The sequence below is a fragment of the Gorilla gorilla genome, chromosome 10 (genome assembly GCF_029281585.2).
Source record: "Gorilla gorilla gorilla isolate KB3781 chromosome 10, NHGRI_mGorGor1-v2.1_pri, whole genome shotgun sequence".
Lineage (NCBI taxonomy): Eukaryota > Metazoa > Chordata > Mammalia > Primates > Hominidae > Gorilla > Gorilla gorilla.
Window position 1 is genome coordinate 23,207,363 of NC_073234.2, and position 15,013 is coordinate 23,222,375.

The window sequence follows — 15,013 nt, forward strand, 5'->3', positions numbered from 1 at the left end:
GAGGGGAGGGAACCTAGAGGATGGGTCAATAGTGCAGAAAACCACCAAGGCACACATATACCAAAGTAACCAACCTGCACATTCTGCACATGTATCTGGGAACTTAAAGTAAAATAATTTTTAGAAAAGATTGGGAGATGGGATATATGAGCTAATAATAGTAGTATATTAAGTTGGGCTCCTATCTCATGTGATAGCATTATAGCCCCAGCAAGTAATTTGTTTCCAGGTTAAATACTTTAAGTGTGTGTCAACAGTAGGTATGTTGTATCTCTGAAAAGAATTATCACCAGCTTTTTAACAATTGTAATTGTAACATTAGCATTTTATACTTTCCTTATTTCATATATAAGGCTTGTGCATGTTTTTTAGTTGTCTTAGCTGAGGGTATCTAGAAGGAACTGGAAAGAACAGGTATAAATACCTGACATCTTTGGTCTCAAGATATTAGGACTGTTTATACCACCTAAAATGATAAGCATTTTCAGTGCAACCCCATCAAAATTCCAGCGACCTCCCTGCTTCTCCCATTGGACAAATATCCAATTTTCTTATGCAGCATCAGCCCTCTTCCTGAGACACCAGAGTGAAAGTGAAGGCAGGAGTAAATGGATTTGGCCATATTAGGTGCCTGTTCATGAGAGCTGCTTTTAATCCTGGCAAAGTGGATATTGTTACCACCAATGGCCCTTTCATTGACCTCAACTACATGGTCTACATGTTCCACTATGATCCCACCCATGGCAAGTTCCATGGTACCATCAAGGCTGAGAATGGGAAGCTTGTCATCAATGGAAATCCCGTCACTATCTTCCAGGAGTGAGAGCTCACCAAAACCAAATGAGATAATGCTGGTGCTAATTATGTCATGGAGTCCAATGGCATCTTCACTACCTTGGCAAAGGCTGGGGCTCACCTGGAGAGGGGAACCAAACGGTTCATCATCTCCATCCCCTCTGCAGATGTCCCCATGTTTGTGATGGGCATGAACCATAAGCATGAAAACAACCTCACAGTCATCAGCAATGCCTCCTGTACCACCAACTGCTTAGATCCCCTGGCCAAGGTCATTCATGACAACTTTGGCATCAGGGAGGGACTCATGACCACAGTCCACAGCATCATTGCCACCCAGAAGACTGTGGATGGCCCCTCCAGGAAACTCTGGCATGACAGCCATGGGGCTTTCCAGAACACCATTCCTGCATCTACTGGTGCTGCCAAGTAGGGCAATGAGAGGGCAAGGTCATTCCTAAGCTTAATGGGAAGCTCACTGGCATGGTCTTCTGTGTTCCCAGCACCACTGTGTCAGTTGTGGAACTGACCTCTTGTCTGGAGAAACCTGCTAGACAGGTTTCTTCAGACATCAAAAAGGTGGTGAGGCAGGCACCCAAGGACCCCTCAAGGGCATCCTGGGCTATACTGAGCACCAGGTTGTCCCTTTGGAATTTAAAAGCAATACCCGCCCTTCCACCTTTGAAGCTGGGGCTGGCATTGCCGTCAATGACCACTTTGTCAAGCTCATTTCCTGGTATGGCAATGAATTTGCCTACAGTAACAAGGTGATGGACTCATGGTACACATGGCCTCTGAGGAGTAAAATCCCCCAATCACTAACCCCAGGGAGAGCGCAGGAAGAAGAGAGGGACCCTTAGCTGCTGGGGATTCCCTGCTGCACTCAGTCCCCGACCACACAGAATCTTCTCTCCTCACAGTTTCCAGATCCTCTGAAGAAGGAGAGACCTAGGGAGCCCCACCATGTCATTTACCATCAATAAAGTCCCCTGTACTCAGCCAAAAAAAAAAAGATATTTTTCATAGAAATAGAAAAAAACATTCTAAAATTTGTGTGAAACCACAACATACTTCAAGTAATCAAAACAGTGTTGAGGAAAACAAAGTTGAAGGCATCACACTTCTTAATCTCAAATTATATCACAAAAGAGGCATAATGAAGCAGTATGAAAACAGACATAAAAACAGACATATAGGCCAGGCATGATGGCTCATCCAGTAATCCCAGCACTTTGGGAGGCCAAGGTAGGTGGATCACCTGAAGTCAGGAGTTCAAGACCAGCCTGGCCAGCATGGTGAAACCCCATCTCTATCTACTAAAAATACAAAAATTAGCCGGGCATGGTGGCAGGCGCCTGTAATCCCAGCTACTCGGGAGGCTGAGTCAGGAGAATCTCTTGAACCTGGGAGGCGGAGGTTGCAGTGAGCCGAGATTGTGCCACTGCACTCCAGCCTGGGTGACAGAGAGAGACACCGTCTCAAAAAAACAACAAACAAACAAACAAACAAACAAAAACAGAGATACAGAGATATGGACCAATGGAACAGAATAGAGAACCCATAAATAAATCTAAGCATGTACAGTCAATTAATTTTTGACAAAGCCACCAAGAAGACACAATGAGGAACAGATAGTCTCTTCAATACATGGTGTTTGGAAAACCCGATATCCACATGCAAAAAGGATGAAACTGGACCCTTGTCTTACACTGCACACAAAAATAAACTAGAAGGATATTAAAGACCTGAAACCATTAAATTCCTAGAGGAAAACAGGAAAATCTCAATATTGGCCTTGACAAGGGTTTTTTTGATATCTCACCAAAAAGAACAGGTAATAAGAATGAAAGAAACAGGTGGAACCATGTCAAACTAAAACGCTCTACACAGCAAAGAAAATGATCAAAACTGACAGCCAATGGATTGGGAGAAAATATCTATGAAGCATATATCAGAAAAAGGGTTGAGATCCAAAATATATAAGGAACTCAAACAATTCTATAGCAAAAGATACAAATAATCCTATTAAAATGTAGGCAAATAACCTGACCAGATATTTCTCCAAAAAAGAAGTAAAAATGGCCAACAAGTGTAGCAAAAGGTGCTCAACATCATGAAACATGAAGGAAATGGAAATAAAAACCACAATGAGCTGTCACCTCACATCTATTAGGATGGCTACTATCAAAAAGACAAGAGATAAAACAGTGTTGGTGAGGATGCGCAGAAAACGGAACACTTGTACACTGTTGGTGGAAATGTAGATTGGTGCCGCCATTATGGAAAAAAAATTTGGAGGTTTCTAATGGAATTTTTAAAAAAAGCCACCATGTAACCCAGCAATCCCTCTTCTGGGCATATACCCAAGGGAAATGCCATCAGCACCTTGTAAAGACACTGTGCTCTTGTGTTCACCACAGCATTATTCACAGTAGCCAAGAGGTAGAAACAACCTGTCTGTCGATGGAAGAATGGATAAAAAAAATTGTAGGACACACACACACACATACACAGAGAGGAATATTCTTCAGCTTTAAAAAAGAAAAAGATCCTGCCACTTTCAAGAATATAGGTGAACCCAGAGGACATCATGCTAAGTGAAAAAAAGCCAAACACAGGAAAAATATACCATGTGAACTCACTTACATGTGGAAGATTATTTTTTAATTACAAAACTCAAATACATAGAAACAGAGAGTAGAAAGATGGTTACCGGGGCCACCGGTGATGGTGGGGAAAATGAGGAGATGGAAGTCAAAGGATACAACGTTTCGGTTATGTAGGATAAATAAACCTAGAGCTCTAGTGTGTGGCATGTAGACTGTAGTTAATAATACGGTATTGAATACTGGAAATTTGCTAAGATTTTAGCTACTTTAGCCACAAAAAAATGAAATATGAGATGATGGATATGTTAATTTGCTTGACTGTACTAATCAATTCACTTGTATATGTATATCAATACTTCATGTTGTAATACTTTAAATATATGCAATTTAAAAATCAGGACTGTCCAGATCTATCCAGTGTTTGAAATTACATTTTCTGTCCCACCAGTTATCAGAAAACTACTAGAATAAAATAATATATCTAAGAACAAATGTCTTAGTTGTGTAAGGGTGACATAATTAGTTTCCTCCCTTTTCTCTGAATAGTATTTCTGTTATTTTTCCTGCTAATTGGAGGTAACATTAACTGAGAATTTGGAGGAGATTGTGAAAATTTTGAATAGTACACCAAAGGGTCAAGATCCACTGCTCAGACCTGTACTTCAGCTCAAATTATGTTAGTTGCTATCATGAAGACAATTAAATTACCTAAAGTTTTGTTATGTGGACTCTAGCTAATTATACGTTCTAATATTGGGTGGGTGAAATCATGTTTGACACAACAACAATCTTCTATTTTATGACTATGTTTATAATTGTCTCACTAATCTCTCATCCTTTTCCTACTCTCCATTTCTGCCTCAAGAATACAAAGTCTGTACCTATATTTACCTGAAAAAACTGGGAAGCCACCATTCTATTTTCTCTGGTTTTGAAGGAAACCATTATGATACCCTTTTGAAAACTATGATACCAAAATTACTGATAGGTGGTAGAAAATGAACTGAAATATGTCCACATCTTGTATGAATAATGGGAATGAGTTTTAATTTTCAAAATATTCCATAAATTGAACATGTGAAAACCAGACAGTAAGCATTGAATGGCAATGAACTTAAGTCCAGCTGGGCTAAAGTAAAGTAATATCCTCCAGAAATTGGAACTGCATAGGAAGCAGTGCCCATCAAATTGTCCTCCCGCTGTAGATATGAGGAAGTAAACATAAGGAAAACCTGTATGTGCATACTTTACCTACTGAAGGAACAAAAACAAAGTCAGCATTATATTTACTAAAAAGTAATAGGTAAGATGAGGACTGTCAACATGAAGGGCAAGCAACACCTGAGGAAAGGAAGGAGGCAGAACAATCATTAGATATTTTGTCATCCTCAGTAGGTATACAAATGTTGTGACCTTTATGAGACATAAACAAACACACACGGGAAGAGAGCAAGATAATATAAAGAGTAAGAGTTGGAATGGGGGCTTGGTGAAGTTAAAAAGCCTTGTGGAACATTAAAAATGTAATACTATAATTAAAATCTGTATTAGAACAAGCAAAGATAATTGACAGTCCAGAAAAATAAATTTATAACAGGAAGATAAAACTGAGAAACTCCATTAGACTATTGAGGAGTAAGACAGAAATAATCTATAGGGGGCAGATATGAATAATACAACCAAAGGAATAGAGCTTTTCCTTAAGTATGAATCACAGTAAATGGGATAAAACAAATAATCAAGAATTTGATTGGAATAACAAAAGTTTTCTAAAAGGAGAAAGATAAATTAAACATGTAGATTTAAAAGGATCATTGTATTTTGGGAAATAAATAATGAAAAGAGACTCATTCATATTATTTGGCAACATTTTAAGTACACAAGAAAAAATCTGAGGAAAAAAATCATAAATTTTAAAAATAGGTAAACTATAATGTAAAGGAACAAAATTACACTGGCCTGAGACTTATTTTCTGCAACAGGTGACAATGAATATAGAGTAATGGATTATTGTAAGAAAATGTTTATGACCCAATAGTTATCAACCAACCCATCTGTCATGTGTGAGGATGGTAGGACATTTTAGATTTGTAATGTTTTAGAAAATGTGCACTTGCACACAGTGTCCAAAATTACTTCAGAAAGACAAAAACATAAGTGACTAAGAAAGATATGGGAAAGCAGAACAGGGAGGAAAGCAACAGGAGTGAAAGAAAATATGTGTCAGCAGGACGTACCAGGCAAGTCCCTTTGGAATCAGCAAAACAGTGTGAGAGGAAATGCTGAGTTTATTATTTAGGAGAATCTGAGGTTGCATTTTTTCCCTCTTGCCATGTTCTTCTTCCTTCCCCAGTCCTCCTTCCCTGGCTACTGTCTCTAGGGCTAGCAAGGGAAGGAGAAAGTAAGCATGAAGAGGAAGTAAGTTTAGAAGGAATGAAGAAATGCAGTCACTGTGAGGCCTATGACCTTTTCCTAAACAGGGCAAGGAAGTAAATTCTGAAGTACAACAATGAAAATGAGGATTTCAGTGTGTTCAGGAAAGTTCATATGATTCAGAAGGCTATGACTTTGGGTTAAAGGACCATTAATTTTCTGTGTCAGTTTTTGCCTTTGTTACCATGATGTTTAATATTTGTTTGACCTTACTTGAATGCTAGTGATCCTTACACAGCCATGGGGGATAAAAAAGAAATGATAGCTAGAGTTCTATGAGAGACAGATTAAAACTTTCAGGGTCTTTCAAGTCCTGAACACCTTATGGTGCTCTTCCATATAAGTAATTAAAAATAATTAAGCATTCCAATATGAATAAGGAAGTCCAAGAAGATTCTAGATTTAAAATGTAGTACCTACACACAATGGAGTACTATATAGCCATAAAAAGGGAATGAGATCCTGTCATTTGCAATAACATGGATGAAACTGGAGATCATTATGTTAAGTGAAATAAGTCAGGCACAGAAAGACAAACATCACGCATTCTTACTTATTTGTGGGATCTAAAAATGAAAACGATCAAACTGAGGAACATACACTGTAGAAGGATGGTTATCAGAAGCTGGGAAGGGTAGTGAGGGACTGGGGTGGAGGTGAGGATGTTCAATGGGTAAAAAAAAATACTTTGAATAAGACATACTATTTGATAGCAAAACAGGGTGACTATAGTCAATAATAACAGTTGTACATTTTAAAATAACTAAAAGCATGGAATTGATTTGTTTGTAACACAAAGGATAAATGCTTGAGGGGGTGGATACCATATTTTCCATGGTGTACTTATTTCACATTGCATGCCTGTATCAAAACACCTCATGTAACCCATAAATATATAAACCTACTATGTACCCATACAAATTAAAAATAAAAACATTTTAAAAGATTCTAGATTATGTCCCAACAACTACTCCTTCAATGGTTTATTGTTATTTAAAATATGAAAAGTTTCCCCGATTGCCTTTGAATGCCATAATTAGACATTCTTTGTCTTTCTATTAGATAAGCTTTCACTGATGTTGTAGCTTCTGGGTCTTATCTTGTCAAACACCTGTGTGTGTGTGTGTGTGTGTGTGTGTGTGTGTGTGTGTGTGTGTGTACCCATATGTCCCCATGTGTCCATCTCTTCCTTGATTCTTACTGGTGTAGCTTCCTATTGGTGTAGCTCCCAACATCTATGGCTGCTTCATAACTTTCCTCTCTCTCCAGAATTTCCTTATTCTTTACCCACACTCTCTTATGCTTCCCAGTTGATGTATTCTGCCCTCTTTTGCACCTTTCACCTTCTTCACTTCTCAAACAGGTCATACTCCTGTTATTTTCTTATGTATCTTGGATTTATTCTATACAGGCTTATTTACCCCTTACTTCACTCTCTTAGACCTAAAAAAATTTGACTTACCAGTGAAGGTAACTTGTTTTCTGCCTCCTTTTCCATATCTATGTCTAAATGAGAGAGATATTAATAAATTGACCTTGTCCTATACTGGTGCTTCTCTGTATCATTCCTGCTTTATTGAAAGTCTCTTAAGATTAAATGAGGCAATATTTATAAAATGCTTACTACGTTCTCTAAGACATATTAGACAAGCATTAAACTGTAATCTTAATTACATTTTAAGAGTGATATTGGAGATATTGAGGAAAATATAAGTGTTATATGCCATTGATACTCTCCTAGTTTTGTTTTATATACCCTTTATACACTGTATATAAAACAGGATTTATGGTCAAACTATAAAAAAGAATAATGCTGAATTCACAGAGAAATGATTCAAAACTAACTTTTGCAACATCAATAATTAAAAAGTATACATCCTGAAAATTTACGAAATTTACCTATTTTACTTCCTTTCTTACCTCCTCACCCTATTGCATTTTTGGTTTCTAAAATAAAGATCTCTGAATCACACTGTTATTATTATTGCTGTTATAATCACTAATTTTCTCTAGGTTTTCAATTTCTTTTTTAAGGATTAGTTATTACATTCATATTGTTTTGTAAGTCTGTTAGGTTAATTAATTTAGATTTAACGCCCATGCTTAACTGGTTTTATTGTGCACCTTCAAACCTTGGATAATTTTTTTCTAGATTTGTATGCTTCTTTTTTACTTTAGTATTTGGTTGACCCAAGTATACCTTTCAGTTCAGTTTTTAATTATTCAGCTTTTACACAACAATACTTATACTTTATATAAAGTCATCATGTTCTCTCACTCATATATCAAATATATTTTTATATGTAAATCAATAATTGAAAGTATTTCATGATTATACATCCTAGTAAGTACCACAGTCAATGCCACTAGTTTCAGATATATACCTTTGTTGCTACATTTATTTAAATATTCTTCAGCAATTTTCTTTTATTGCATTTACATGAGTCCAAACAGAAAAAAATTGATGATACTGTCAATGTGTATAGGTCTCATAAAATTACAGTTAAGACAACACACACATTAATTGTGCTGAAAATGATAAATCTGTAGCTTCAACTGGATATTCATTGCTATTAAACCACTTGGATCTGTGTTTAAGTGTGAAGGAAAATAATTAATATAAAGGTATTGCTTCACCCACTTCCCTTTTCCTTCTTTGGGATCTCTCCTTGACTAGGAGCACTAGCAACCTTCTTGCAACCATGAGGACTTGGCAGAGACACAAGTAAAGTGCCATGACATCACTGAGTCATTATGTAATTCTTGACTTTCTCACTTCTAAAGTTCCTCCTGTTATATGTAAAAGTTAAATCTCCTCATTACTTTAAAAACAAAAAAAGATTGAGAGAGAGAGAGAGAGAGAGGACTGGGTGCGGTGGCTCACACCTGTAATCTCAACACTTTGGGAGGCTGAGGCAGGAGGACCACGAGGTCAGGAGATTGAGACCACCCTGGCTAACACGGTGAAACCCCGTCTCTACTAAAAATACAAAAATTAGCCGTGCTTGGTGGCACGCACCTGTAGTCCCAGCTACTCAGGAAGCTGAGGCAGGACAATCGCTTGAACCCGGGAGGCAGAGGTTGCAGTGAGCCGAGATCACACCATTGCACTCCAGCCTGGGCGACAGAGTGAAGGGCGAGGCTCCGTCTAATAAAAGAGAGAGAGAGAGAAAAAGAGAGAGAGAGAGACCATAACTATAGAGGATCCACAAAAATATAGACCACATTGCTTCCATTTCCTCATTATTATATCCTCAGCATCTAGCAATAGTAGGTAGCAAACAATTATAGAATGAATCATACAAAATGTTTAATGTAAGTTATAAAAACTATGTCAAACAGGTAAGATATAAGTATGAATTCTTTCATGACCTATAACATGTAAATTGTACATCAGAATTTCATATTTATTTTTCAAAAATACATTGTGTGAGACTTCCACTTTCCGGTCTAATATGTAAAAGGTTGAGAAATCATGACTCCGGTCCTCAGAACAAGAAAAAAATCTGACAAACATCTCTTCTTAGAGCCGTCAGAGAATTGAGGTCACAGGAAAAATTGCTGCCCTAAAACTAGAGGCTGGAGGGCAAACACTGAGAATCACAACTTATCAGGAGCAGAAAAGTCCAGAGCAAAACTAGCAGCTGGAGCCAATATTGGTAGAAATACTTTAAACTGTAACTGATGAAATGCTGGAAGCTCAGTGTAGATTCACTTAACATTTAAGACGTCTGAGGAAGTCAGTCTTGACGGTGGGGGTTGGGGGGATGAGTGGGGATTGGCAGGGGGTGAGGGAATGCTTTCTTGAGTTCTAGGTTCTCATGCTAAGGACCAGAGAAAAACCCTGCTATGCATCCAGTAGCGGGAGGAGAACAGTAAGCATTTTGAAATAGGCACTGAGCTCTCTGTTCTCCTTAAGGTCTGATCTTCAAGGGAAACAATTTTACCACACAACTCCAGCCCTATCTAGCCCTTGATGTATGGGAAGAGAAATACCAACTCAAGCTCATTAAAAGACTAAGACAATCTATAAAATTATTTCCCTTCCCTGACACCTTACCATCACATCAATAGGGCTCCTCTATAAACATTGTGAATTACAGCTAAAAAATGCTACAAGGCTCACATCCTATTTGGAGAGTCTCTAAGAAAATCTAAAGAAAATAAGGAGTCAATAATATGGCCATAAAGAGAAAAATCTTAGCTTCTGACACTACATTACAACACATAGTAAACAGGCTAATTCCTAGCCAGAAAAATGTGAATCTTCACATTTAAGGCCTATTTACTTCAGTTCCTTTTACTTGCTGCATTATGTCCAGCTTTCAACAGCAACAAGAAAAGTATAAGGCATGATGAAAGGCAAAAGCACTCTAAGAGACAAAACAGGCATCAAACCAGACTTAGCTATGGCACAAATTTTGGAATTATTCGACTGAGAATTTAAAATAATGATAAATAATATGCTGAGGGCTATAATGAAAAAGTAAATAATATGCAAGAAAAGATGGGTAATGTAAGAATAGAGATGGAGACTTTAAGAAAAAATTTAAAAGAACAATTAAAATTCAAAAACACTGTAACAGAAATGAAGAATGCCTTTAATGAACTCATTGGTAGACTAGACATGGCCAAGGAAAGAATCATTGACCTTGAAGATATGTCAGTAGAAACTTTGAAAACAGAAATGCAAAGAGATAAAATAATAAAATGGATAAAACAAAAATTAATTATAAATTTAATCCAATCCCAAATGTCATCCTAGTAAGTTGTTTTGTAGATATTGACTAACTGACTGTAAAGTTTATATGAAAAGGCAGAAAAACCAGAGTAGCCAACACAATATCAAAGAAGAAGGACAAAGTTGGAGGACAGACATTACTCAACTTCCAGACCTATTACAAAGCTACAGTAAATAATACTATGTGATATTAATTATTTAGAGTGAATTTTTGAGTATGTAATATATAGAGATGTAATATGCACAAAAATAATAAACCCCAAAATGGTGGAAATACTGAATCTTTGTAGGAGTAAATTGTCTGTATTTCACTGAAATTAAGTTAGGATAAATCAGAAGTGGATTTTGATAAATTAATAAACACATTGTAAGTCATAGAACAATTATTTTAAAAATAACTCAAATTATTTTCAAAATATTAAGGGACTTATACTAGAAAATATCCAGTAATACAAAAAAGCAGTAAAGAAGAAGCAAAGAAACAAAAAAAATAGGATATATATGTAAAACAAAATACAAAAAGGCAGATGGAAATCTAACCACATTAATAATAACATTAAATGGGAATGAATTAATCAATGTAATCAAAATGTAGAGATGGTCAGTTAAAATTTTAAAAAGCAAGACCCAAGTATATGGTGTCTACAGGAGACCTACTTTAAATTCAAAGATGCAAAGAGATTGAAAATAAAAAGATAGAAAAGGAGATTCCAGGAAGACATCAACCATAAAAGAGCTCACATGTCTACAATAAGACAAAATAGATTTTCAAACAAAAAACAATTTTTACATAGAAAAATATATATCTCATAGTGACACAAGAGTCAACTGATTAAGAAAATATAACAATTCAAGCATGTATACACCTAACAACATTTCAAAATATAGCAAAAATTGACAAATACAAAGACAGAAATAAACATTCAATAATTTCATTATCCTGTATGCAATAATAAATAGAACAACTAAGTAGAAAAGTAAAGAAAAATGGAAGACTTAGCCAAGTGAATCAACTAGTCTTAACAGGTATCTATATAACACACCATTCAACAACAGCAAAACGCACATTCTGCTCAACAAAAACTTGTATGCATGTTCATAGTAGCATTATTCAGAAAATCAAACAAGTGAAAACAACCTATATTTCAATAACTAGTAAATGAATGAATAAAATGATGTATATATAATATTCAGCTAAATAAATGAAATATGGACAATTGCTACATGATATGACTGCATTTATATGAATGCACAGAGTTGGCAAGTCTATGGAGAATAAAAGTAAACTGGAGTTTTCATAGGGCTAGGGTAGAGGAGGTAATTCAAAATGATTGCAAAAGGAAATGGAATTTTTTAGAGGATGAAAAAAATTTCTAAAATTATTTTGAGGTTATCATTGAGTGACTGTGAATATACTAAAAATATTGAATTGTACACTTTAAATGAGTAAATAAATTTAATACACCATTTGCCAAGTGACCTTCCGCCTCTTGCTTTTAAAGTTTTGTTACCCACCACCTACAAAAGGCTTCTCTAATTCTCATTTTGAATAATTGTTTATTTCTTGTCTAGTACACCACATTGAATTTCGTATATCAAATTTTTAAGTTACTCTACCTGGATGCTATAAGCCATAATGAAAGAGGAAATTTTCACATTTATTTTATATACTTTTTCAATGTAAATGCTTTATGATACATTTTAATTATATTTGTAGAAATCTGACTGCTCAAAAAGACAAAAGAGGATCAGACATAAAATAAATAATTGATGTCATCCACCAATAAAGAATAAGTAACACTGGGTCATGGTGCATGTTCTTCTTAATGTGCTGTTGGATTCAATTTGCTAGTATTTTGTTCAGAATTTTTGCATTCATGTTCATCAGGAGTATTGAGTTGTAGTTCCCTTTTCTTGCAGTGTCTTTGGCTTTGGTATCAGGGTTAAATGGGTAAAGTTTGTGTTATGTGAATTGCATCTCAATAAAACTGTTTAAAAACAAAATGAAAAAAATGAAAATATGAAAGGGACCACCACCCTTTTATTTTTAAAACCTTTAATGGTCACACTAATATCTGAAATTCTCCCCAGAAAGGTGAAATTACATCTGATTAGCTATTTCTGAGAGTTGGGTGCTGAGCGACAGATGTAGATTAATGGTTTTCACTTAACTTTTTCTTCCATAACTCCTCTTATTCCACAGGTCATTAAACCTATGTGAGAGTTCTGCCAGAAGCTAAGTTCATTCAAAGAAATATTGGAAGAATATTTACTACATATACTTATATTTTATTTTTTTAAACTGTCAGAAATTTAGGACTACATGTGGTCTTTTATCACATGAATGAATTGTATAGTGGTAAACTCTAGGATTTTAGTGAAGTCTAGGATTTTAGTGCACCAATCACCTGAGTAGTGTACATTGTTCCCAATAGTTAGTTTTTCATCCCTCACCCCCTTCCCAACCTACCCTGTTCTGTGTCTCCAATGTTTATTATGCCACTCTGTATGCCTTTGCATATCCATGGCTTAGCTCCCATATGTAAGCAAAAAAATGTGATACGTGGTTTTTGATTCCCAAGTAACTTCAATTAGAGTAATGGTCTCCAGCTGCATCCAAATTGCTGCAAAATACATTATTTTATTCTTTTTTATGGCTGAGCAGTATTCCACTGTATTAGTTTGTTTTCACACTGCTGATAAAGACATACCTAAGACTGGTAATTTATAAAGAAAAAGAGGTTTAATGGACTCGCAGTTTCACATGGCTGGGGAGGCCTCACAATCATGGCAGAAAGCAAAAGTCACATCTTACAAGGTGGCAAGCAAGAGATAATAAGAGCCATGCAAAAGGGGAAACCCCTTATAAAATCATCAGGTCTTGTGAAACTTATTCACTACCATGAGAACAGTATGGGGAAACCACCCCCATGATTCAATTATCTCCCGCCAGGTCCCCCAATAACATATAGGAAATATGGGAGCTACAATTCAAGATGAGATTTGGGTGGGGACATAGCCAAACCATATCATCTATAGCAGATGTATACCAGACTGTTTAATTTCTACATATTTGTATAGTTTTAGGGGTTTCTTCTGGAATTGATTTCTAGGTTTATTTTCCACCATGATCTGAGAAGATACTTAATATGACTTTGATTTGTAAAAATGTATTGAGACTTGTTTTATGGCCTATTATATGGTCTATCTTGGAGAATGTTCCATGTGCTGATGAGAATAATGAATATTCTGCAGTCATTGAGTAAAATGTTCTGTAAATATCTGTTAGGCCCATTTGTTTAGGCTCATTTGTTCTAGAGTGCAGCTTAAATCCAGTCTTTCTTTGTAGACTTTCTGCCTTGATGATCTGTCTAGTGCTGTCAATAGAGTGTTGAATTCCCTCATTATTATTTTGTTGTTTTCTATCTCTTTTCTTAGTTCTAGTAGTAATTGCTTTATGAATCTTAAAGCTCTAGAGTTCGGTTCATATATATTTATAATTGTTATATATTTTTGTTGAATTAATCATTTTATCATTATATAATGTTGCGAGAAGTCAGGGACTCCAAACAGAGGGACTGGCTGGAGCCAAGGCAGAGAACATAAACTGTGAAGATTTCATGGACAGTTATCAGTTCCCAAAATTAATACTTTTATAACTTCTTACGCCTGTCTTTACTTCAATCTCTGAACATAAATTGTGAAGATTTCATGGACATTTACCACTTCCCTAATAATACTCTTATAATTTCTTATGCCTATCTTTACTTTAATCTCTTAATCCTGTTATCTTCATAAGCTGAGAATGTACATCACCTCAGGACCACTATTGTGCAAATTAATTGTAAAACATGTGTGTTTGAACAATATGAAATCAGTGCACCCTGAAAAAGAACAGAATAACAGCGATTTTCAGGGAACAAGGGAAGATAACCATAAGGTCTGACTGTCTGCGGGCTTGGGCAGGATAGAGCCATATTTTTCTTCTCACAGAAAGCCTATAGACGGATGTGCAGATAGGAGAAGTATCGCTCATCTCTGGGATTGGAGCAAGAGTGGACTGCCGGGCATGGTGGCTCACACTTGTAATCCCAGCACTTTGGGAGGCCAAGGCGGGCAGATCATGAGGTCAGGAGATCGAGACCATCCTGGCTAACACAGTGAAACCCTGTCTCTACTAAAAATACAAAAAATTAGCCAGGCGTGGTGGCGGGCGCCTGTAGTCCCAGCTACTCAGTAGGTGGAGGCAGGAGAATGGCGTGAACCCGGGAGGTGGAGCTTGCAGTGAGCCGAGATCATGCCACTGCACTCCGGCCTGGGTGGCAGAGCGAGACTCCGTCTCAAAAAAAAAAGAAAAAAAAAAGAGTGGACTGTGCATCAAACTTTCTGGCTTATCTAGGGGTTTCCCAAGGATTAGTTCCTATTTCACCTAAGA

General features: G+C 36.4%; 1 protein-coding gene and 1 pseudogene across 1 annotated transcript in view; one reads left to right on the top strand and one right to left on the bottom strand.

The window, feature by feature from the left end:
* Positions 1-15,013, bottom strand: part of CD163 (CD163 molecule) — a 144,596-nt gene that overhangs the window by 83,653 nt on the left and 45,930 nt on the right. The window contains exon 4 of the mRNA XM_063693794.1: positions 8,857-8,985. The gene's annotated coding sequence lies outside the window, so the exon portion shown is untranslated. The remainder of the gene's footprint in view (positions 1-8,856; positions 8,986-15,013) is intronic.
* On the top strand, positions 623-1,600 carry LOC101153069 (glyceraldehyde-3-phosphate dehydrogenase-like; annotated as a pseudogene).